The sequence below is a fragment of the Trichosurus vulpecula genome, chromosome 2 (assembly GCF_011100635.1).
Source record: "Trichosurus vulpecula isolate mTriVul1 chromosome 2, mTriVul1.pri, whole genome shotgun sequence".
Classification (NCBI taxonomy): domain Eukaryota; kingdom Metazoa; phylum Chordata; class Mammalia; order Diprotodontia; family Phalangeridae; genus Trichosurus; species Trichosurus vulpecula.
In genome coordinates this window covers 151,907,365-151,932,482 of record NC_050574.1, presented here as the reverse complement: position 1 = coordinate 151,932,482, position 25,118 = coordinate 151,907,365, and the positions used below count along the sequence as shown (strand labels likewise).

Below are 25,118 nucleotides of genomic sequence, written 5' to 3'. Positions count from 1 at the left end.
GGACCAAAATGACATCACTATGACATCAAGTTCCAATGTGTCCGACTGTGGCTGATGAGACTATATGAGATTGGAATGCTCTACCATAGATTGGACACAAATATTCCAAGTAAGAAATTGAGTTAGATACTCTAAATTTGCACATCCTGTGTTTCCTTTGAGCTATTTCAATTCTGTTTTGCTCATAGAGCACAACATTTTCTCTGATGTGGGCATGCCACGCTGAGTGGTCCTGTCCCAGTGTCTGCCATTTCACACAATCAAGAGAAGGGTAAGGGAAGAGTAGATACCTAAATTAAAGGAGACTTGAAAAAGACACTGAGGGGGGTGGAGCCAGGATGGCGGTTGGAAAGCAGGGACTAGCATGAGCTCCCCTCCAGGTCCCTCCAAAAACCTATAAAAATGGCTCTGAATAAATTCTAGAATTGCAGAACCCACAAAATAGCAGAGGGAAGCAGTGCTCCAGCCAAGGACATCCTGGATGGTCTCTGTGTGAGGTCTAATGCCCACGGAGCTGGGAGCAGAGAGTTGCGGAGCCCAGCAGGACAGTGGCAGGACCAACCAGACCAGGAGCCGGGAGGACCAGGCCCTAGTGCCCTGAATCAGTGAGCTGTGTCAGGTACCAGACTTCTCAACCCACAAACACCAAAGACAACAGAGAAGGTTAGTGGGAAAAACAGCAAGGGACAGAGTGAAAGGAGTTCACAGTTTGGCCACCACCCCTGGGGAAGCTGGGGTGGCGCAGTTACAGAACTACAGCTGCAGTTGCTTGTGGCCCCAGGCACACCTGGTGGGAGGATTTAAGTGGCAGATCAGAGCAGGAGTGCAGAGCCTGCTTAAGATCTCAGTCCAGTCCAGGTTGCCAGTTCTTGGGGGTGGAGGAATGCTGGAGTGGCAGAGCTGGCTGTATAGAAATAGCTCTGAAAACCACAGCACATCCCCTCAGGCTTGGAACAAAGGACTCTTTACTATACAAGCAGTCATACCACGATAAAAAACTCAAGGGTCAAGTAAGTTGGCTGGGAACATGGCCAGGAATCTCAAACAGACTCAGACTCAGTCTCAGATTTTGGAATCTTTCTTTGGTGACAAAGAAGACCAAAACATAAAGACAGAAGAAGTCAACAAAGTCAAAGAGCCTACATCAAAAGCCTCCAAGAAAAACATGAACTGGTCTCAGGCCATGAAAGAGCTCAAAAAGGATTTGGAAAAGCAAATTGGAGAAGTAGAGGAAAAATTGGGAAGAGAAATGAGAGTGATGCAAGAAAACCATGAAAAACAAGTCAATGACTTGCTAAAAGAGACCCAAAAAAATACTGAAAAAAATACTGAAGAAAAAGAAACCTTAAAAATTAGAATAACTCAAATGGCAAAAGAGCTCCAAAAAACCAATGAGGAGAAGAATGCGTTGAAAGGCAGAATTAGCCAAATGGAAAAGGAGGTCCAAAAGACCACTGAAGAAAATACTACCTTACAAATTGGATTGGAGCAAGTGGAAGCTAGTGACTTTATGAGAAATCAAGATATTATAAAACAGAAGTGAAGGAGTGAAAAAGTGGAAGACAATGTGAAATATCTCATTGGAAAAATCACTGACCTGGGAAATAGCTCCAGGAGAGATAATTTAAAAATTATTGGACTACCTGAAAGCCATGATCAAAAAAAGAGCCCAGAGATCATCTTTCAAGAAATTATCAAGGAAAACTGCCTTGATATTCTAGAGCCAGAGGGTAAAATAGGAATTGAAAGAATCCACAGATGGCCTCCTGAAAAAGATCCCAAAAAGAAATCTCCTAGGAATATTGTCACCAAATTCCAGAGCTCCCAGGTCAAGGAGAAAATATTGCAAGCAGCCAGAAAGAAACAATTTGAATATTGTGGAAACACAATCAGAATAATCCAAGATCTGGCAGCTTCTACATTAAGGGATTGAAGGGCTTAGAATACTATATTCCAGAGGCCAATGGAGCTAGGATTAAAACCAAGAATCACCTACCCAGCAAAACTGAGTATCATGCTCCAAAGCAAAATATAGATTGTCAATAAAATAGAGGACTTTCAACCTTTCTCAGTGAAAAGACCAGAGCTGAATAGAAAATTTGATTTTCAAACACAAGAATCAAGATAAGCATGAAAAGGTAAATAGGAAAGAGAAATCATAAGGGACTTACTGAAGTTGAACTGTTTAGCTTGCATTCCTACTTGAAAGGATGATGTGTGTGGTGCATGGGACCTTTCTCAGTATTGGGGTGGTTGAAGGGAATGTACATGTATATAGACAGAGGGCATGGGGTGAGTTGAATATGATGGCATGATATCTAAAAAAATAAAATTAAATTAAGGGATGAGAGAGGAATATATTGGGAGAGAGAGAAAGAAAAGGAGAGATAGAATGGGGTAAATTATCTCTCACTAAAGTGGCAAGAAAAAGCAGTTCTGTAGGAAGGGAAGAGGGGGCAGGTGAGGGGGAATGAGTGAATCTTGCTCTCATCATATTTGACCTGAGGAGGGAATGACATACACATTCAATTGGGTATCTTACCCCACAGGAAGGAAGGAGGAAGAAGATCAAAAAGGGGGCATTATAGAAGGGAGGGCAGATAGTTGGAGGAGGGAATCAAAAACAAACTCTTTCAAAAAGGGACAGGGTCAAGGGAGAAAAATTGGATAAAGGAGGATAGGTTAGGAAAGAGCAAAATATGTTCAGTCTTTCACAAAATGGAAGGGTTTTATATAATGATACGCATGTGGCCTATGTTGAATTGCTTTCCTTCTCAGGGAGGGTGGGTGGGAAGGGAAGAGGGGAGAGAATTTGGAACTCAAAGTTTTAAAAACAAATGTTCAAAAACAAAAAAAAGTTTTTGCATGCAAATAGAAAATAAGATACACAGGCAATGGGGCATAGAAATTTATCTTGCCCTATAAGAAAGGAAGGTGAAGGGGGATGGGAGGGGCGTGGGGTGACAGAAGTGATGGCTGACTGGGGAACAGGGCATCCAGAATATATGCCATCTTGGAGTGGGGGGGAGGGTAGAAATGGAGAGAACACTCATAATTTAAACTCTTGTGAAAATCAATGCTGAAAACTAAATATATTAAATAAATTAAATTTAAAAAGATTTTTGGGATAGAGGCCCTTGTGACTCAGGAACAAAGTTCAGCTTTAAAAGTCATGAAATACACTGAAAAATAATTAAGAAAAAGAATAGAGTCCTGACCATAGAAAGTTATTATGGCAACAGGGAAGCTCAAAACAAATTCAGAAGAGAACAATATCAAAATGCCTACATGTAAAGCCTCAAGTGGAAACATGAAGTGTTTTCAAGCCCAAATATTCCTCTTGGAAGGGCTCAAAAAGAATGTTAAAAATGAAGCAGGAGAAGTTGACAAAATGGGAATTGAAATCAGAGTTTTGGAGAAGAATTGTGAAAAAAGAGACATCTGGGAAAAACGAAGTACAAAAATTGACTGAAGAAAACAACCAAAAAATAAAACCAGTAAGATGGAAAAAATCCACTGAAGAAAACAACTCTTTAAAAAGTAGAATTGGCCTAATGGAAAAGGAGGTTAAAAAAAGCAACCTAAAGGGGCAGAGCTGAGATGGAGCAGTGAAAAAAGGGACTCACCTGAGCTCTCCCAGAAATTCCTTCATATAACTCTAAAAAGTGAATTTGAACAAATTTTAGTGTCAGAATCCACTAGGAGACAGTGTTGCAGGTTTCCAGTCCAGTACTTCCCAGAAAGTTGACAGGAAGGATCTGTTCCACAATGATGGGAAAGCACAGAGCAGAATCGACCATATACTAGAGCATAAAAAACTCACAATCCAGTGCAGAAAGGCAGAAATATTAAATGCATCTATTTCAGATCATGATGCAATAAAAATTATATGTAATAAGGGTCATGGAAAGATACACTAAAATTATTTGGAAAACTAAATAATCTAATCCTAAAGAATGAGTGGGTCAAACAACAAATCATAGAAACAATCAATAATTTCATTCAAGAGAATGACAATAACAAGACAACATATCAAAACATATGGGAACCAGCAAAAGTGGTTCTTAGGGGAGGTTTTATATCTCTGAATGTTTACATAAATAAAATAGAGAAAGAAGAGATCAATGAATTGGGCCTACAACTGAAAAAGCTAGAAAAAAGAAAAAAAATGAAAATCCCCAATTAAATACCAAATTAGAAATACTGAAAACCAAAGGAGAGATTAATAAAATCCAAATTAAGAAAACTATTGAAATAAGAAATAAAATTAAGAGCTGATTTTATGAAAAAACCCAATAAAATTGATGAACCTTTAATTAATTTGATTTAAAAAAGAAGAAAACTAAGTTACCAGTATCAGAAATGAAAAGGGTGAATTCACCTCCAATGAAGAGGAAATTAAAACAACAATTAGAAATTATTTTGCCCAAGTATATGTCCATCAATTTGAAAATCTTAGTGAAATGGATGAATATTTGCAAAAATATAAATTGCCCAGATTAACAATAGAAGAAGTAAAATACTTAAATAACCCCATTTCATAAAAAGAAATTGAACAAGCAATCAATGAACTGCCTAGGAAAATATCTCCAGGGCCAGCTGGATTTATAAGCAAATTCTATCAAACATTTAAAGAATTAATTCCAATACTATATACACTATTTGGGAAAATTGGTGAAGAAGGAGTCTAGCTGAATTATTTTTATGATACAAATATGGTACTGATACCTAAACAAGAGAAAGCCAAAATAGACAAAGAAAATTATAGACAAATTTCCTTAATGAAGATAGATGCAAAAATTTTAAATAAAATATTAGCAAAAGACTACAGCTAGTTATCATGAGAATAGTATACTTTGAGCAGTTAGGATTTATTCCAGGAATGCAGGACTGGTTCAATATTAGGAAAATCATCAACATAGTTGATTGTATCAGCAATAAAAGTAACAGAAACCATATGATTATCTCAATAGATGGAGAAAAAGATTTTGACAAAATACAACACCCATTCCTATTGAAAACACTGGAGAGTATCAGAATAAATGGAGTCTTCCTTTAAATGATAAGTAACATTTACCTAAAGCCATCAGCAAACATTATATGTAATGGGGATAAGCTAGATGCATTTCCAATAAGATTGGGGGTGAAACAAGGATGTCCATTATCACCACTGTTATGCAATATGTATTTGAAATGTTAGCTTTAGGAATAAAAGAAGAAATAAATGGAGCAACTAAAACAGGCAAAGAAGAAACTAAGTTATCATTCCTTGCAGATGATATGATGATATATTTAGAGAATCCTAGAGAATCAAGTAAAAAACTGCCTTAAATATTATACAACTTTAGCAAAGTTGCAGGATATAAAATAAATCCACATAAATCAGTTGCTTTCCTATATATTACTAACAAAGACCAACAGCAAGAGATAAAAACAGAAATTCCACTTAAAGTTACTGCAGACATTATTAAATATTTGAGAGTCTACATGCCAAAACATACCCAGGGACAATATGAACACTATTACAAAATACTTTTCACACAAATAAAATCAGATATAAACAATTGGAAAAACATCAGTTGCTCGTGGGTAGGCCAAGCCAATATAGTAAAAATGTCAAAACTACCTAAATTAATTTACTTATTTAGTGCCATATAAATCAAACTACCAAAAAATTATTTTATAAACCTAGAGAAAATCATATCAAAATTAATCTGGAAGAACAAAAGGTCCAGAATATCAAGAGAATTAATGGAAAGAAATGCTAGAGAAGGTGACCTAGCCATATCAGATCTTAAATTGCATTATAAAGCAGCTATCATCAAAACCACTTGGTACTGGCTAAGAAACAGAGGGGTAGATCAGTGGAATAGGTTAGGTACACAAGATACAGTAGTCAATGATTATTGTAATCTACTGTTTGATAAAACCAAAGACCACAGCTTCTGGGATAAGAACTCCCTGTTTAACAAAAAGTGCTGGGAAAACTGGAAAATAATATGGCAGAGACTGGGCATAGACCAACATCTGACACTGTATACCAGAATAAAGTCCACATGGGTACACTATTTATGTATAAGGGCTAATACTATAAACAAATTAGGGGAGCAAGGAATAGTTTATCTGTCAGATTTATGGAGAATGGAGGTATTTATGACCAAACAAGAGATAAAGAACATTATGAAACACAAACTGGAAAATTTTGATCACATTAAATTGAAAAGTTTTTGCACAAACAAAGCCAATGCAACCAAGATTAGGAGGGTAGGAAAAAACTGGGAAAATTTTTTTACAAGTGGTCTCTCTGGTAAAGGCCTCATTTCAAAAATATATGAAGAACTGAGTCAAGTTTACAAGAATACAAGTCATTCCTCAATTGATAAATGGAAAAGGTTATGAATAGGCAATTCTCAGAGGGATAAATTAAAGCTATCTATAGTCATTGAAAAAAATGCTCTAAATCACTATTCATTAGAGAGATGCAAATCAAAACAACTCTGAGCTGCCACATTATACCTATCAGATTGGCTAACATGACAAAACAGGAAAATGATAAATGCTGGAGAAGATGTAGGAAAATTAGAACACTAATTCATCTTTGGTGGAGCTGTGAGCTGATCCAACCATTCTGGAGAGAATTTGCAACTCTGCCCAAAAGGCTATATAAATGTGCATACCTTTGACCAAGAAATACCACTTCTAGAGCTGTATCCCAAAGAGATAATAAAAATGGGGAAAGGACCTAAGTGTGCAAAATTATTTATAACAGCTCTTTTTGTGGTGGCTAAGAACCAGAAATCAAGGGGATGCCCATCAATTGGGGAATGGCTGAACAAGTTGTGGTATATTAAAATAATGGAATTCTATTGTGCTATAAGAAATGATGAACAGGCAGACTTCAGAAAAAGCTGGAAAGACATATTAAATGATGCTGAGTGAAATGAGGAGAACCAGGAGAACATTGTTCACAGTAATATCCACAGTGTGGAAGAACTGATTTTGATAGACTTAGCCCTTTACAGCAGTGCTAGGATGTAAAACTTTTCCAAAGAACTCATGATTCAAAATGCCATCCACATCCAGAGAAAGAATTATGGAGTCAGAATGCAGAATGAAGCAGACTCTTTTCTCTTTTATTTTGTTTCTCATGGTTTTTCCCATTCATTATAATTCTTCTAAGCAAAATGACTAATGTGAAAATGTGTTTAATAGGAATGTATGTGTAGAGGCCATATCAGGGGTGGAAGAGGGAAGAGAGGTGGAGAAAATTTAAAACTTATGGAAGTGAATGTTGAAAACTGAAAATAAATATTTTTTTTGAAAAGAAAAAGCTAACTAAAGAAGAAAATTCCTTAAAAATTAGAACTGGTCAAGTGGAAGCTAATGACTCCATGAGACATCACGAATCAGTCAAACAAAACAAAAGAAAAATATAAAAATGTAGAAGAAAATGTAAAATAACTCACTGGGAAAAAAAACTGGCCTGGAAAAATAGACCCAGGATTAATAATTTGAGAATTATTGGACTACTTGAAAGCCATGATAAAAAAGTACCCTGGACAGCATCTTTGAAGAAATCAAGTAAGACTCCCTGAGTTCCTAGACCCAGAGGGTAAAAGAATCACTAAAAGAATCCACCAAACACCTTTTGAAAGGGATGCCAAAATGAAAACTACAAGGAATATTTTAGCCAAATTACAAAAGTATCAGGTCAAGGAAAAAAAAATATATTGCAAGCAGCCAGAAAGAAGCAATTCAAATATCAATGGCCATGGTCAGGATTACACAGGACCTAGCAACTTCTACATTAAAGGATCAGAGGGCTTGAAATATGATATTCCAGAATGCAAAGGAAGTTAGATTATAACCAAGAATCAGCTACCCAGCAAAACTGAGCATAATCTTTCAGGGGAAAAGATGGAAAGTAAATGAAATAGGGGACTTTCAAACTTTCCAGATGAAAAGACCAGAGCTGACCAGAAAATTCAATTTTCAAATACAAGACTCAAGAGAAGAATAAAAATTTAAATTGGAAAGGAAAAAAAAAAACTTATTATTAAATAATGTTTAAACTGTTTACATCTACACATGGGAAGATGATATTTGTAACTCTGGGGAACTGTATCTTTATTATGGCATTTAGAAGGGGTATACATGTAGAGAGGGCATGAGTATAAGTTGACTTTGATGTGATGATAAAAACTAATGGGGGGAGGATTGTACTGGGAGAAGAGAAAAGGAAGAGGCACAAAAGGTCAAATTACATCACATGAAGAGGTGCAAAGACCTTTTACAGTAGAGAGAAAGAAGGGAGGGAGGCAAGCATTGTTTGAACCCTGCTGTCATTGAATTTAGCTCAAAGAGGAAATAACAAACATACTCAATTGGGTATAGAAATCTATCTTACCCCATGGTAATTAGGATGGGAAAGGGGAAAGAAAAGGGAGGGGGGCTAATAGAAGGGGGGTCAGATTGAGGGAGGCAGTGGTCAGAATCAAAACAGTGGTGAGTAGGAAAAGGGAGAAGGAGAGAGACAAGTATGAACTGGGGAAAAAGAAGATGGAGGGAAAGACACAGTTAGAAATCATAACTGTGAATGTGAATGGGATGAACCCATAAAAAATAGCAGAGCAGATTAAAAACCAGAATTCTGCAATATATTGTTTACAAGAAACACATTTGAAACAGAGAGATTCACACAGAGTAAAGGCAAAAGACTGGAGCAGGATATATTATGCTTCAGCTAAAGTGAAAAGAAGGGGGAGGGTAGCAATCCTGATCTCAGGAAAAGCAAAAACAAAATAGGTCTAATTAAAAGAGATAAGGAAGGAAACTACATCTTACAAAGAACCAAAGACTAAATATCAATAATATCAAGACTAAACATATATACACCAAGTGGTATAGCATCCAAATTCTTAGAGAAGTTAAGTTATAGGAAGAAATAGAAAGCAAAACAATATTAAAGGGAACCTCCCCTTTCCCCTCCCAGAACCAGATAAGTCTAACCACAAAATAAACAAGAAAGAAGTTAAAAAAGGGAATAGAATTTTAGAAAAGTTAGATGTGCTAGACCTCTGGAGAAATTGAATGGGGATGAAAAGGAATATACTTTTTTTTTTTCAGTGGTATATCATATGGTGCATAGGGCATTACAAACCTTGCAATCCAATGCAGAAATGTTGAAATAGTAAACGTATCCTTTCAGATCATGATGCAATAAAAAATGTGTATATTAAAGGGCCATGGAAAGATAGATTAAAAATTAATTGGTAACTAAATAATCTGATCCCAATAAAATGATTGAGGCATACAACAAATCATAGAAATAATCGATAACTTCATCCAAGAGAATGATAATAACGAGATAATATCCCACTTTGACAGCTATGAGTTGGTACCTCAGAGTTGTTTTAATTTGCATTTCTCTAATCAATAGTGATTTAGAGCAATTTTTATATGACTATAGGTACTTTTAATTTCTTCATCCAAAAACTGCCTATTCATATCATTTGACCATTTGTCAATTGATGAATGACCTGTAATCTAATAGATTTTAGAAAGATTGGCTAACATGACAAAACTGGAAAATGATAAATGTTGGAGAACATGTTGGAAAATTGGAACACTAAGGCATTATTTGTGGAGTTATGAACGGATCCAACCATTCTGGAAAACAGTTTGGAACTATGGCCAAAGGGCTATCAAACCATGCATACCCATCAATCTAGCAATGCCAGTACTAGGTCTATATCCCAAAGAGATCATAAAATTGGGTTCAGGACCCACAATTATATTTATAGTTGCTCTTTTTTGTATTGGCCAAGAACAGGAAATTGAGGGGGTGCACATCAATTGGGGAATGGCTGAACAAGGTATAGCATATGAAATTAAGGAAATACTATTGTTCCAATAAGAAGTGGTGAGCATAAGTCTTGGGCTTCAAAAAACTTGTAAAGACTTTCATGAACTGATGCTGAGTGAAGGGAGAAGAACACCGTACACAGTAATAGCAACACTGTGCTATGACTTACTTTGTTAGACTTGACTCTTCTGAGCAATGAAGTGATCTAGCACAATTCCAAAGAACTCATGATGGAAGGTGCTGTCCACATCTAGAGAAAGAACTGTGGAGTCTGAATGCAGATGGTAGCATACCATTTTCTTTTTTGTTGTTGTTGCTGTTGTTTGTTTTTCTTCCTTATGTTTTTTCCCTTTTGTTTTGATTCTTCTTTCACAGCATAACCAATGTGGAAATGTGTTTAATATGATCAGACATGTATGGCCTATATCAGTTTGCATGCTGTCTTGGGCAGGGAGTAGTGGAGGGAGTGGGAAAAATTTAGAACTCAAAATATTTTAAAGGGAATGTTGAAAACAAAATAAAATTTTTTAAAGGACAGTCTCTGATCAAAGAACTTACACTGTAATGAAGAAGACAACACAGAAAGCAGTATCCAACATTATATTGTGCTTTAATATTGACAAAGCTGAAAAAATGCTTAAGTCTGCTGCCAGCTCCTGAAGGAGACTCAGGACATTGACATGGTCCCTTCTGGCTTCATCTGCAGCTGGCCAACAGCCTCTCCACTGCCACCACCCCTGCTACATGTGGAAAATGCTCGCCTTCATTTTATGGGTGCTGATTGGAGCCTCCCAGAAACCAGTAGCTCCCACCGAGGATGGAAGAGTGCTATTGGCAGCCCATAACTTTGCAAATGATGCGTCATTTGATATTAAGAAATGTGATGTTCATCAGCTTGAGGAGGGCCCTCCCATAACAACAGTTCTCACTAGAGAGAAAGGACTCAAGTACCAGTATAAGCAAAAGATCATCAATGATTTCTGCCATTTGTATGATGATCAGGAAGTTTTTTATATGGGGTTTGAAACTGGTATGAATCCTACATGTCATGTGATTACAGCCTTTTGAGCACATGGCTTTACCTATACTCATGGACTTCCCATTCAGGAAATTCTGGCAGAGCTTAGGTATGAAGAAGGGAATGTGTTGAAGGACAGAGAGGATCTATATCCATGTATACCAACAACTTCTGTGGAGGCAATAGCATTGTTGGAGTTCAGGTATCTTTGGGTGCTAGTATTGCCCTAGCCTGTAAATACAATGAAAAAGATGAGAGCTGTTTGGCTTTCTGTGGTGATGGTGCTGCTAATCAGGGTCAGATTTGTGAAACTTACAATATGGCAACTTTGTGGAAATTGCCTTGACTCTTCATTTGTGAGAATAATCCTTTTGGAATGGGAACTTATATAGAGAGAGCAGCAGCCAGCACTGACTTACAAAAGAGGAGACTTTATTCCTGGAATAAAGGTAGATGGGTGTGTATCTTCTATATGTCTGTGAGGCAACAAACTTGGTAGCTGCCTACTTTAGATCAGGAAAGGCATGAGATACCCTGGTGTCATTTATATTACCTGGGAGGAAATTTCAGGAAGTGAAGAGGAAGAGTGACCTTATCATGCTTCTTAAGGATAGAATGGTGAACAACAACATTGCTAGTATTAAAGAATTTTAAAAAAAATTGATGTTGAAGTAAGGAAGGAGATTGAGGATGCTGCCCAGTTTGTTACAGCTGATCCAGAGCCTCCTTTGCAAGTTTGAGGTGCAAATCAGTAGATCAAGTACAAATCTGTCAGCTAAAGGGAAGTATGTGTTGCACCTTATACAAGGCCTTTAATGGAACTTTATTTTGTCAATTTTAAAAAAACTAATTGTTAGATTTAAAGAAGTGATGAAACCTCCAGAAACAAATATTTTGAATTGTCATTAGAAGATACTAAATATGTATATATATGTGTGTGTGTGTATATATATATACACATATATATGTGTATGTGTATACATATATGTGTATATATATATATATATATGTATTAAATTCAAGAGTAACTAGTTGCATCCATGCTATATTTGTATATTATGTTACTTATTTTATTAAAGGAACAGAACCAGTTAGTTTGTGTTGTTATTTAACAGTTCATGCAGTCATTTTAAAAGATGGAGATTCAAAAAACTAGGTTAAAAGTAACTTTGCTGGAAAAAAAAATTTTTTTCTCCCACACACATAAAATTCTTAACTAGGCCTATTTATATTTCTTTTTTGTTGACTGGGAGGAAACCCTAACATACTTGACTCCCCCAAAAAGCTGATAAAACACTTAATGGGAGAAAAAAAATGCTTTTGTTTCAGCTTGATTGGTTAGTGATATCACTGAAAGACAAGGAATGCAGGGTGTCAGTACATAATTTAGAATAACATAATAATAGTGTTACAATTAAAAATGTCACCATAACTAATTTTATTAGAACAATTGTTTCTACCTTTATTTTAAAATTTCTTTTGAAAAGATGAAATGCTGAATTGCTGTTCCCAACCAAATCATGATTTTAAAAATATAACAAGGAAAAAAAAATTTACTTTCTGTTCATATATAAAAACAAAGCTGTTTTTTCTCTTGAAAATTATATATTTACATTTAAATTTCAGATTTTTAAGTACAATAGGAAATATTCCTTTGCTAATTGTTAATTATATGCTAATAGCCTATCTTTGTAAAACTTCAGTACTAACAATTAAAGGTTATCCTATTATAATAATACTTTCTCTTCTTTCAATCTCCCAGCAAGTGATATAAAACATAAATGTATATATTTCAATTAGTAAATGAAAATTGTTGTTTTAAAAAAAATTCCAGGATACACTGGCTACATTGTCATGTCTAAACCAGGATTTCTTTAGCTGGATATGACACAATTACATATATCTGTTTGTGTGTGTGCATATGTGTCTATATGTCTATGTATATATGCATATATGCACATATATGTACATTTATGTGAATGTGTATATATGTATGCATGTGTGTATCTATGACACATATGTATGCATGTATATGTCTATGGTTATGTAGATGTGTATATATGTACATGTATGTTTATACAAACATGCACATATATACATGTATACATGTATGTGTATGTATATATACACATATTGTGTCCATATATTTATTCCAAATAGTTTACATAAATGTGTCATTATTGTACAAATTCTAAATGGCATCCATTTTTGTAAAACAATTATCTATTTAGTATTAAATTCCTAAACTGTTAATTAAAAAATAAATAATTGACAAATATTGTGCAAAAATAGCAGAATTCACATATGTATTCACAAGAAGTTTAACAAAGATAGATATGGAATATTTAACTCACTCATTTCCACAGTATTTGTTTTTATTGTTTATTTTTTTTTACTGTGATTAAACCTGATGTTTGATTTGTGAGGGTGTACCAAAAAAAAAATATTTGCTTTACAAGGTATAAATATTACCTCAGTTTACACTTACAACAACCCTGCAAGGTAGGTGCTATTGCTGTCCTCATTTTACAGATAAGGAAACTAAGGCAAACAAATGTTAAGTTATTTGCCCAGAGTCATACAGCTAAGTAAGTGATACTATTCCTAGACCATCTAGCTGAAAGAAGGGAGAAGGAAAGCAAGAAGATGAAAGCAGCTTTTACCTAGCACAGTTTTGAAGTCTGAAACATCAGGAAGAGGGCCAGGAGATGAATGAAGGCTGACCATCCTGGTTCTCTCCACAAAATGGAGAGCTCAGGAGAATTCACAAATGGCAGCAGAGAGTGGGCTTTGTGGAGGAGCATTTCAGGTGCTGAATGCCATAAGGATGGTTGTATATGCAAAGAGTCCCTAGGTATTGAGAGAATCCCAGAATGAGACAGCAGCAGCAATATGGTTATGAATTCCAGAATATATATTATCAGTCTATCTATCTATCTATCTATCTATCTATCTATCTATCTATCTATCTATCTATCCATCTATCTATGTTCCTGAATCTCAGGTTAGGAACACCTGTATATTAAAAGAATGCATTGTATTTCCTTCCTTGCTTTCTATACTGGAGACCATTGCCAATTGGTAGATAGAAAATCTTTAGAATTTTTCTCCTCTATTCATTTCCAGATTCTCTGACTAAATGATACCTGATGCCAGTTGTGACTGAAAAGTTAGTCTATTTTATTTTTAATGGTGGTAGAGAGCAAGAGTCACAGAAGAAAACTACCCCCATTGACTTCCATGTCAATATACATTACCATCTGGTTATACATATAATTGAGGCAAATGCAGATAATGTAAAATCTATTTTTTTAAATGATCTGGCTAATTGTAGCTGTTCAGACCTGACCTTAAACTATTTCTACGTTGGCAAAGTGAATGACATGAAATGAGGACACACAGAGAAGTTTTGCAAAGGCAAACACTGGCAGGAGAGGGAGGAGGGAGGGGATTTGTAACTTTCTTTCCCATGAGAACACCTCCCCACTCCCACCCCTTGACCTCAAGCCTCATTCCTTGTCTCCTGAGAAACCAGTCAAACCCCACCCTGGCTCTCTGGCTGCAAAGACTTTTGTCTAAGATTTATGGAGAGGAACTTGACAGTTTCCTTTGTAGCTGAACGCCCACCTACTACTGGTTCCTTTCATTTTTCACTTCTCTTTTAATAGTGGATTCCTGAGGAATGTACAATTGACTGAGACAGCTGTCTGCTGCACTGACATTCTATTGATGTAGCTTTCCTTGGAAATGCATATTTGAGTCATATCAATAGAAGGACACCATACAGATTCCTCCGTTTGGTTTCAGTTTACTCTTGTCTTTGTGTGTGGGCCTGCAGGTCTTTTCTTGTTTTATAAAAACAAACAAAAAATAATCAATATAGTGGCTTTTCATCTGCCCTATTTTTAAGCCCTTTGTCTAGTTAAATCTCAGTTGTACTAATAATAGTAGTAACAATAATGAAAGGTCATTATTTATATGTCACTATATAGTTAATATACATAAAGCTTTACTTACAACAACCTTCTGAAATAGGTAATGCAAGTCTTATTCCCATTTCATAGATTATGTAACTAAGGATCTCAGAGAAGTCAAAGTTTACCTAAATAAGATCTCATAAGAAATGAAAAAAATTAGGTTGATCAGGTGACATTAGGCAAACTGTTATGTGAGCCATGGAATTCCAGCTGCAGAGCCTCTTTTACCATAATAAGAAAAGAAAATGAAAAAAAATACCATAATTACCTAACAATTTTGCCCATTTTAAAAATCATCTTTCTCCTCTATTTAACAATGTTTAGCAATCATACAATATAAAGTATAGCTCTTCACCTCTGTTGAAGGAAGAGAATATTTTCAGAAGTCAGAAACTGATTCTGACCATGGCTTCTGGCACCATGCCTAAGGTACTGTGGTCTGGGAGTGAGAATACTTGGCATAATCAGTGCTGCTGGAGCAGGGGATGGACTTCATCCAATAGCAGCAGTAGTCTCTCTGGAGCCTGGTAGAAGTGTTGGAGCCTCTTGGTCTAAGCTCATTTCTCCCTGGGGACATCTGTGGCTGCTGCTTCTGCCAAGGCGCCTGTTAATGCTGCTTGTGGAGATTCCCAGATTCCCAAGAGCAGGCATATGAACAAACCACATAAACTGGGAAGTGCAAATCATTTCATATGATCATGGGATTTGCAACAGGAAGGAAACAAGTATTATTCAGCAAAACTTTGTCATCTTATAGACCAGGAAACTAAGGTCCAGAGAAGTGATTTCCCCAAGGTCTGGAATTAAGTAATAAGCAAACCTGGAATTTGAATCCAAGTCTTTGGCCTCCCAATATAGTAGCTTTACTACTTCACTATGGGTTATATTGATATATAAACAATATACATTTCAAAATAAATGTAATGAAAATGATATAGTAATCATTTCTAAATAATCTTTTATAATTAGAAATTTTAATTGTTATTTTTTGTCTTTTTGAGGGGGCATATTCTGTATGCAATACACCAGGGGTGAGGAACGTGCACCCTCAAGGCAACATGTGGCCTTCTAGGTCCTTGGGTGTGGCCTTTTGACTGAGTCAAAGTTTTACAGAAAAAATCCTTTTAGTAAGGAGATTTGTTCTGTCAAGTTTGGATTCCGTCAAAGGGCCACACTTGAAGACCTAGAGGGCCACATGTGGCCTTGAGGCTGAAGGTTCCCCACCCCTGCAAAAGACTAATAAATGCATTAAAATAATTCTCAGATCTTGTCTGCGTCAAGTGTTGTAGTTCATGAGATTCTTATAGGCTGAGATAGGTTTAAAGTATTTGATCTCCCTCTCCATGTATCAAGATCACTTCAGGAGCTAATAATTTGGTCTATGTTATGCGATAATATGATATACTGGAAAGGACACTGAATTATTTATATGGATAATTGGCTTCCAGTTCATTGTGGCTCTGGGTCTTTCAAGCTCTGTGACCATGAATCAGTCACTAAAATTCCACAATAATTTCATTCAATGCAATGTGACAATTTTAACAACATTTGTTAAGCTCCCCATATGTGCTCTTTTGTGTAAACAAAGACCAAAAAAAAAAAAAATTAACCCAAGGAGGTGCTTTCTACTTCAGAGAAGATAAGATTTACAATTTAGACTTGGAATGGACCATAGAGTCCATTCAATCCAACTCCATCATTTTTAATTTGATGATTTTGAGGCCTAGAAAGATAAAATAGCACCAAAAATGTAGAGATGGGAAAGATACCAGAGGCTAACTGTTTAAATACACTTACTTTACATAAAAGGAAATTGAGATCAAAAGATGAATAAATGACTTGACCAAAGTCACATAGTATGACAGGCAACATTTGAACCCTAGTCACAGAAGCAGAGATAAGGAAGGTCCATTTGGGGAAGGAGGTGATGTAATACAACCCCTCATTTTACAGAGGAACAAAGAAAAAAAATCTTGCCTAAGTTTACATAGATACTAAGTGTCAGAAGAGAAATATAAACTTAGTCCTTTAACTCCAGATGTACCCTTTCTATAACAACACACTCTATTGTATAATCATACACAAATGAGGTGATGAAGCTTCTGTTTAAAAACAGAGAGGATTAGATGGATTATCCAATTGATTCCAACTCTCAAATTCACCAATACTGAGTTCTATAAGAATGAAAAAGTTAAAGAGAAGGATTGATCGAAAAATAATTTCCTTTTAAAAAAAAAGAATACGTGAGATCCTAACCCCTTCACCTGACTGAGAAGACAACTTTCAGTATCAGAGAGTTTATCTGGTTCTCTCTTTTTAATGTCCTCATGGACCAGATGGCCAGCAGAGAATTCATAAAGATAAAATTGGGGAACTCTTCTCATTTCTGTGGCTTACACACCTATGCAAAAAAAAAAAAAAAAAAAAAAGTAGAGATTGTTATTTTTAGGAAACGGAAATAAAGAAAGCTAAAGAGGCAGAACCCAGATGGTGCAGAAAAGGGAAGAACTCATCTGAGCTCTTCCAAATTCAACCACAAATAACCTTAAATGACACCTCAAAATGAATTCTAGCACAGCAGATCCCATGGAAGATGAGGCAGAAAAAATATTACTAGTTGTAATAGTAATTAAGGTGGGACATTTTGCTGTTGTTCTCTTAAGTGCCTTTGATGATTCTTGCCTTTGTTTGAATGGGGCAGATAAAGTGGGATTTTGCCTTGGAGTGTTTCTCAGCATTAAGACAATCAGAGAGTCATTCAGTTGTATATGATGTGTTACTAGGGATGGGGAATTTTCACACATCCAGTCTGGGTGAGACAACAGCCCTCAGGGCTCTGAACAGGATATAATTGAGGGGAGCTTGGCATTTGGCTTTGGGGGCACACTCTTGGAAGGAGTGTTGAGATTCTGGACAAGCTGCAAACTGCTCCCCAGTGAATATTATAGCCAAATTTTAGAGGTTGAAGGTCAAGGAAAAAAAAAAAAACAAAGCAAGCAGCCAGAAAGAGAGCATTTAATTACCATGGACCCCAATCAGAATAGCACAGGATTTAGCAGCTTCAGTATTAAAGGATAAGAGGGCTAGGAATATAATATAGCAGAAAGCAAAGAAGCTGGGATTACAACCAAGAATTATCTACCTAGGGAAACACAGTATATCGGTAGTTGGGGGTATGTAGATATTTAATAAAATGGATGATTTTTAAGAATTCCTGATGAAAAGACTAGAGCTGAATAGAAAATAGGATTCTCAAATACAAGACTTAATTAAAGCATAAAAAATGTAAACAGGAAAAAGAAATCATATTCAATAAGGTTAAATTGTTTATATTCCTACATGGGAAGATAATACTTCCAAATACTAAGACCTTTGTCATTAACAGAGCAGTCATAAAGAGTATACAGAGAGCATGGGTATGAGTTGATTATGATGTAATGACATCAACAAATGAAAGGGTAAGAAAGAGTGGTACATTGGGAGGAGCAGCAACTGAGAGGTATAATGGAGTAAATTATCTCACATTAAAAGGTCCGGAAAGAGCTTTTGCAGTGGAGGGTAAGATGGGGGTGGCATACTTGAATGTTATTCTCATCAAAATTGGCTCAAAGAGGAAACAACATAAATATTCAGTTGGGTATAGGTATTTATGTTAGCCTATAGGACATTAGCATGAGAGAAGGTTGAAAGAAGTGGGAGAGAGAAGGGTGGGTAGATTGGGCAAAATGATGGTCAAAACAAGAGGCACTTTTGAGGAGGCATGGGGTTAAAGGTGAGAGAGAGAAGGATAAACATGGGGGGAAGGGAATGAAGGGAAATAAACAGTAATCATAATTGTGAATGTGAATGGTATGAACTCACTCATAAAACAGAAGCCAACAGCATAAGGGATTAAAAATCACAATCCTGCAATATGTTGTTTACAAGAAATACATTTAAAGCAGAGAGACACTACCAGAGTAAAGGTAAGGGGATGGAGCAGAATCTATAATGCTTCAGCTGAAGACAAAGCAAAAGCAAAAATAGATCTAGTCAAAATAGATAAGGAAGAAAACTACATTTTGCTGAAAGGTACCAAAGACAATGAAGTAATATCAATACTAAACATATTTACACCAAATGGCATAGCATCCAAATGTTTAAAGGAGACATTGAATGTTACAAAAGTAAATAGCTAAATTATACTAGTGCAGAAACCTTAAGTTTTCCCTCTCTGAACTAAATAAATCTAACTAAAAAATAAACAAGAAGGAACTTAGGGAGCTTAACAGAATTTTAGGAAAATTACATATGATAGACCTGTGGAGAAAATTTAATGATAATAGAAAGCAATATACTTTTTTTTCTCAGCAGTTCATGGCACTTATGCACAAATTCACAATTTAGCATGGCATAAAAACCAGCAATGAAATGCAAAAAAAGCAGAAATATTAAATGCATCCATTTTAGATCCTAATCCAATAAAACAGATTCAATAAAACTGTGAAAAGATTGATTACATTATTTGGAAACCAAATAATCTAATCCAAAAGAAAGTATTGGGTCAAAGAACAAACTGTAGAAGCAATCAGTAATTTCATTAAAGAGAATGACAACAGTGTCTCTGAAAAAGGATTCATTTCTAGAATATATAGAGAACTTAGTCAAATTTATAAGAATACAAGTTATTCCCCAATTGATAAATGATCAAAGGATATGAACAGGCAGTTTTCAGAGGAAGAAATTAAAGTTATCTATACTCATGAAACAAATCTCTAAATCACCATTGATTAGAGAAATGCAAATCAAAACAACTTTGAGGTATCACACCACACCTATCAGATTGGCTAACATAATAAAACAGGAAAATTATGAATGCTGGAGAAGTTGTAGGGAAATTGGAACACTAATATATTGCTGGTGGAGTTGTGAACTGATCCAACTATTCTGGAGAGCAATTTGGAAGTATGCCCAAGGGGCTATAAAATTGTGTTTATCCTCTGATCCAGCAATGCCACTTCTAGGGCTGTATCACAAAGAGATCATAACAATGGGAAAAGGACCCACACGTACAAAAATATTTAAAGCAGCTCTTCTTGTGGTGGCAAAGAATTGGAAATGAGGTAGATACCCATCAATTGGGGAATGGCTGAACAAGCTGTGGTATATGAATGTAACAGAATACTGTTGTGTTATAAGAAATGAGGAGCAGTCAGACTTCAGAAAAACCTGGAGAGATTAGAATGAACTGATGCTGAGTGAAGTGAACAGAACCAGTAAAACATTGTATATAGTAACAGCCACATTGTGTGAAGACTAACTTTGATAAACTTAGCTCTTCTTGGCAATACAAAGATCTAAGACAATTCCAAAGGACTTGTGATGGAAAATGCTATCCACATCCAGAGAAAGAACTATGGAAACTGAATGCAGATCAAAGCATACGATTTTTTTCTTTTTTTTCTCTCTCCCTCATGGTTTTTCCCTTTGGTTCTGATTCTTCTTTACAACATGACTAATGTGGAAATATGTTTAATATAATTGTACATGTACACCCTATGCTCCACAGCAAAGAAACCAAAGCCCACCAAATTAACCACCCAGAAAGCTACAGAAATTGAATACACAATCATTCCTCTTTTCACACATCCTTTATATTCTTCTTCCAGAAGTTGGTGACTTTGATTAAGTGTGATAATCTAACACCATTTTTTTTGGAGGCTATTTTTTATTTTCTTTAAAAAAATCATTATTTACATATTTAATATTTTTAGTTTTCAGCATTAATTTTCACAAAAGTTTAAATTACAAATTTTCTCCCCATTTCTATCCTCCCCCCCACTCCAAGATGGCATATATTGATTGCCCTATTCCCCAGTCAACCCTCCTTTCTGTCCCCCCACTCCACCCATCACCTTTTCCCTTACTTTCTTGTTGGCAAGATAGATTTTTATGCGCAATTGCCTGTATATCTTATCTCCTAGTTGCATGCAAAAACTTTTTTTTGAACATCTGCTTTTAAAACTTTGAGTTCCACATTCTCTCCCCTCTTCCCTCTCCACCCAGCCTCCCTAAGAAGGCAAGCAATTCAACATAGGCCACATGTGTATAATTATGCAAAACCCTTCCATAATAATCATGTAGTGAAAGTAACTATATTTTGCTCCTTCCGATCCTATCGCCCTTTATTCAATTTTCTCTGCTTTTTTTTGCCACTTTTATTTGAGATAATTTACCCCATTCTATCTCTCCCTTTCTCCCTCTCTCAATATATTCCTCTCTCATTCCTTAATTTGATTTTATTTTTTTAGATATCATCCCTTCATATTCATCTCAACCTGTGCCCTCTGTCTATATATACAGATATACCCTTCAGTTACCCTAATACTGAGGCCTCATGAATTATCCACATCACCTTTCCATGTAGGAATGTAAACAAAAACAGTTCAGCTTTACTAAGTCCCTTATGAGTTCTCTTTCTTGATTACCTTTCATGTTTCTCTTGATTCTTGTGGTTGAAAGTCAAATTTTCTATTCAGCTCTGGTCTTTTCACTGAGAAAGCTTGAAAATCCTCTATTTTATTGAATATCCATATTTTGCCTTGGACCATGATACTCAGTTTTGCTGGGTAGGTGATTCTTGATTTTACTTCTAGCTCCATTGACCTCCAGAATATCATATTCCAAGCCCTTCAATCCCTTAATGTAGAAGCTGCTAGATGTATTATTCTGATTGTGTTTCCACAATACTCAAATTGTTTCTTTCTGGCTGTTTGCAGTATTTTCCCCTTGATCTGGGAGCTCTGGAATTTGGTGACAATATTCCTAGGAGTTTTCTTTTTGGGATCTTTTTCAGGAGGTCATCTGTGGATTCTTTCAATTCCTATTTTACCCTCTGGTTCTAGAATATCAGGGCAGTTCTCCTTGATAATTTCTGAAAGATGATATCTAGGCTCTTTTTTTTTGATCATGGCTTTCAGGTAGTCCAATAATTTTTAAATTAGCTCTCCTGGATCTATTTTCCAGGTCAGTGGTTTTTCCAATGAGATATTTCACATTGTCTTCTATTTTTTCATTCCTTTGGTTCTGTTTAAAATATCTTGATTTCTCACCAAGTCACTAGCTTCCACTTGCTCCAATCCAATTTGTAAGGTAGTATTTTCTTCAGTGGTCTTTTGGACCTCCTTTTCCATTTGGTTAATTCTGCCTTTCAATGCATTCTTCTCCTCATTCGATTTTTGGAGTTCTTTTGCCATTTGAGCTAGTCTATGTTTTAAGGTGTTATTTTCTTCCATATTTTTGGGTCTCCTTTTTCAAGTCATTGACTTGTTTTTCATGGTTTTCTCACATCACTCTCATTTGTCTTCCCAATTTTTGCTCTACTTCTCTAACTTCCTTTTCCAAATCCTTTTTGAGCCCTTCCATGGCCTGAGACCAGTTCATGTTTTTCTTGGAGACTTTTGATGTAGGCTCTTTGGCTTTGTTGACTTCTTCTGGCTGTATGTTTTGGTCTTCTTTGTCACCAAAGAAAGATTACAAAGTCTGAGTCTGAATCTGAGTCCATTTTCGTGGCCTGGCCATGTTCACAGCCAACTACTTGACCCTTGAGTTTTTTGTCGGGGTATGACTGCTTGTAGAGTAGAGAATACTTTGTCCCAATCTTGAGGGTTTGCACTGTTGTTTTCAGAGCTATTTCTACACAGCAAGCTCTGCCACACCAACACTTCTTCTCCCCCAAGAACTGCCAACCTGTACCACGACTCAGATCTTAAGCAGGCTCTGCTCTCCTGCTCTGATCTGCCACTTAATTCCTCCCACTAGGTGGGCCTGGGACCAGAAGCAACTGCAGCTGTAGTTCTGTCCTCAGAGCTGCACCACCTCTGTTGTCCCTGGGGTGGTGGCCGTACCAGGAAGTCCTTTCACTCTGTCCCCAGCAGCTTTTCCCACTAACCTTCTCTATTGTCTTTGGCATTTGTGGGTTGAGAAGTCTGGTAATTGCTGCAGCTCGCTTATTCAAGGCACTAGGGCTTGTTTCACCCAGTTCCCAGTCTGGTTGGTGTGGGCGCAGCCCACACTGGTCTCTGCTCTGCTCTGTTCCCAGCTCCGTGGAATAGACCTTACCCAGTGATCATCCAGGCTGTCCTGGGCTGGAGCCCTGCTTCCCTTTGCCATTTCCTGGGTTCTGCAGCTCTAGAATTTGTTCAGAGACATTTTTATAGGTTTGTGGAGGGACCTGGGAGGGGAGCTCATGCAATTACCTTCTTTCCAGCTGCCATCTTGGCTCTTCCCTGATAATCTAACATCTTAGGAAAAGAGCATCTATAATAATACAATTATCTGATGTTTCTTCAACTGTGTCCAAAGTTGAAAGACTATGTGTATTATGGGACTGAAAATGGTGACTGGGATCTTGGAATTTTATTTCTTGATACATTATCTGATCTGCCATATGAAATCACTTCTGACCAATTGTCTGTTTTGCTCTGCAACATTTTCACTGAGAAACCTCTCTCTTTTTAGCCTTCCAGGTGTACAGACTTGGTGAGGATTAGATTATTCCTCTGAATATGACTCTTCATCTTCATTTTTGGTGGTTGGAGGCAAGACTTTTCCAAATTTCAGAAAACTGAGTGGTTCCTCACTTAAGTCAGAATGTGGGGACATGGTTTTAGTGCCAAGAATTTGAAAGCCATTAACTGGATAAAGTAATTTTCTACTCATGTTGAAAATGAAATGTCTTTATTATTACCTGCTATAGCAATCCTCTCTGGAACTGCACCATTAAACTGGCATTTGGGACTGCTTCTTGGAACCTTGTCTCCAACTCAGAAGGCAGTGAAGCTAATTTTATTTTTTCTGGAATGCTCATTCTCTGTCTGATCCCTTCAGTGTGTTCCATCTCTTACTGGATGTCATTTATTTGTGCCATATCAGCTGAGAGAGAAGGAAATCTTGCCCCACTTATCCTTCCTAAAGGGATATCAGTGCTTTATCTTTTGCTCATTTTGGCAATTGTATGTGTACCTTTACATAGACTGTACAAACACTACTACCCTGTTTATACAATTCCCTTATTACCTTGCTTTTTTTTTGAGCTTTACAAAAGATCATGAATGCTACTTTCCCTTAAAAAAATTATTTCAGCTTTGTCTCCTTATATGTACTATCTGCTTCTGAGCTTCATATCAAATCCTTTAATTTGTTTTAGCTAAGATATGCTATACTTGTTTCTTCTTCTCTTCAATGAGGGCTTCCTGGGCAGACTCCCCTGGTAGGGGACCTCTGGTTGAACAGTCTCAGGGGCTGTAGACTAGTCTCAGGAAGGCGAAGTGGAGAGGCAGTGAAATATATGGCCCTGCAGTAGTTCTAGAGAGAGCTTGCTGATTTTTAAAGTTGTTATTTATTAATGATCCTCTCACTTTTAAAGCCTTTCACAACTTGGTCCCTCTCTACCTTTTCAATTTTCTTAGATTTGACCTTATGATCCAATTACACTAGCCTTCTTGCTATTCCTCACACATGACACTCTATCTCCTGATTCTGGCTTTTCATATTTTTGCCATGCGTGGAATGCTCCCCCTCTTTAAATCTTCTTTCTGACTCCCCTGGTTTCTTTCAGTATAGAAATTAGTCAAAGCTACAAATCAGATCTTGATTTATTGTTTTGTTGATTTCCTAGCCATAGGAAGAAAAAATTAATAATGCAGATTAAAATGAAAAGTTATGGAAAGATGGTCATTAACCATTTGCCAGTCCATTCCTGCTACCACACACTCCCCTCCCCCTCCACCATCTTCCACTAGGTTCTTCTCTTTCAGATTACAGAGGTAGGTATTTGTATGTTATCTCTCTGTTATTGAAGTTATTGTTGTTTGTCTTCATTTCAGAAAAGGGCCAGTGACATCATAGGTGATATCTTGATTTGTGCATGAATAGAATTTAAGTGAGGCAGAGTTGTGTAAAGTCATTGGTGTCATTATCTCTTCCTTAGTCATCAAAGTCCTGTGGCAAGACAAAAGTCAAGGTGACTGGTGATGGCCTGAAATGGAGTAGATAACCTTGGGTGTCTTTAATGTCTAAACACGCCGCAGCTACTGTTTCAGTTACCTTCATGGAAATTACAACAAATTGTTCTCCTGTGCCCAGTCATCAGGTGTTTGGAAAAGATGTTGCTCCAATTCACTGACAGGTTTCAGGCTTGTTAGTTACCCTCAACCTGGATTAGCATGTTTATTGAGACAGTTGTACTGATGAGGTTTAGATTGTGGGAGCCCCCTTG

At 36.5% G+C, this 25,118-nt stretch overlaps 2 pseudogenes; one reads left to right on the top strand and one right to left on the bottom strand.

The window, feature by feature from the left end:
• Positions 1-10,609: 10,609 nt before the first annotated feature.
• LOC118836787 lies at positions 10,610-11,623 on the top strand (annotated as a pseudogene).
• An 11,597-nt stretch (positions 11,624-23,220) lies between these two features.
• LOC118836785 lies at positions 23,221-23,843 on the bottom strand (annotated as a pseudogene).
• Positions 23,844-25,118: the final 1,275 nt, after the last annotated feature.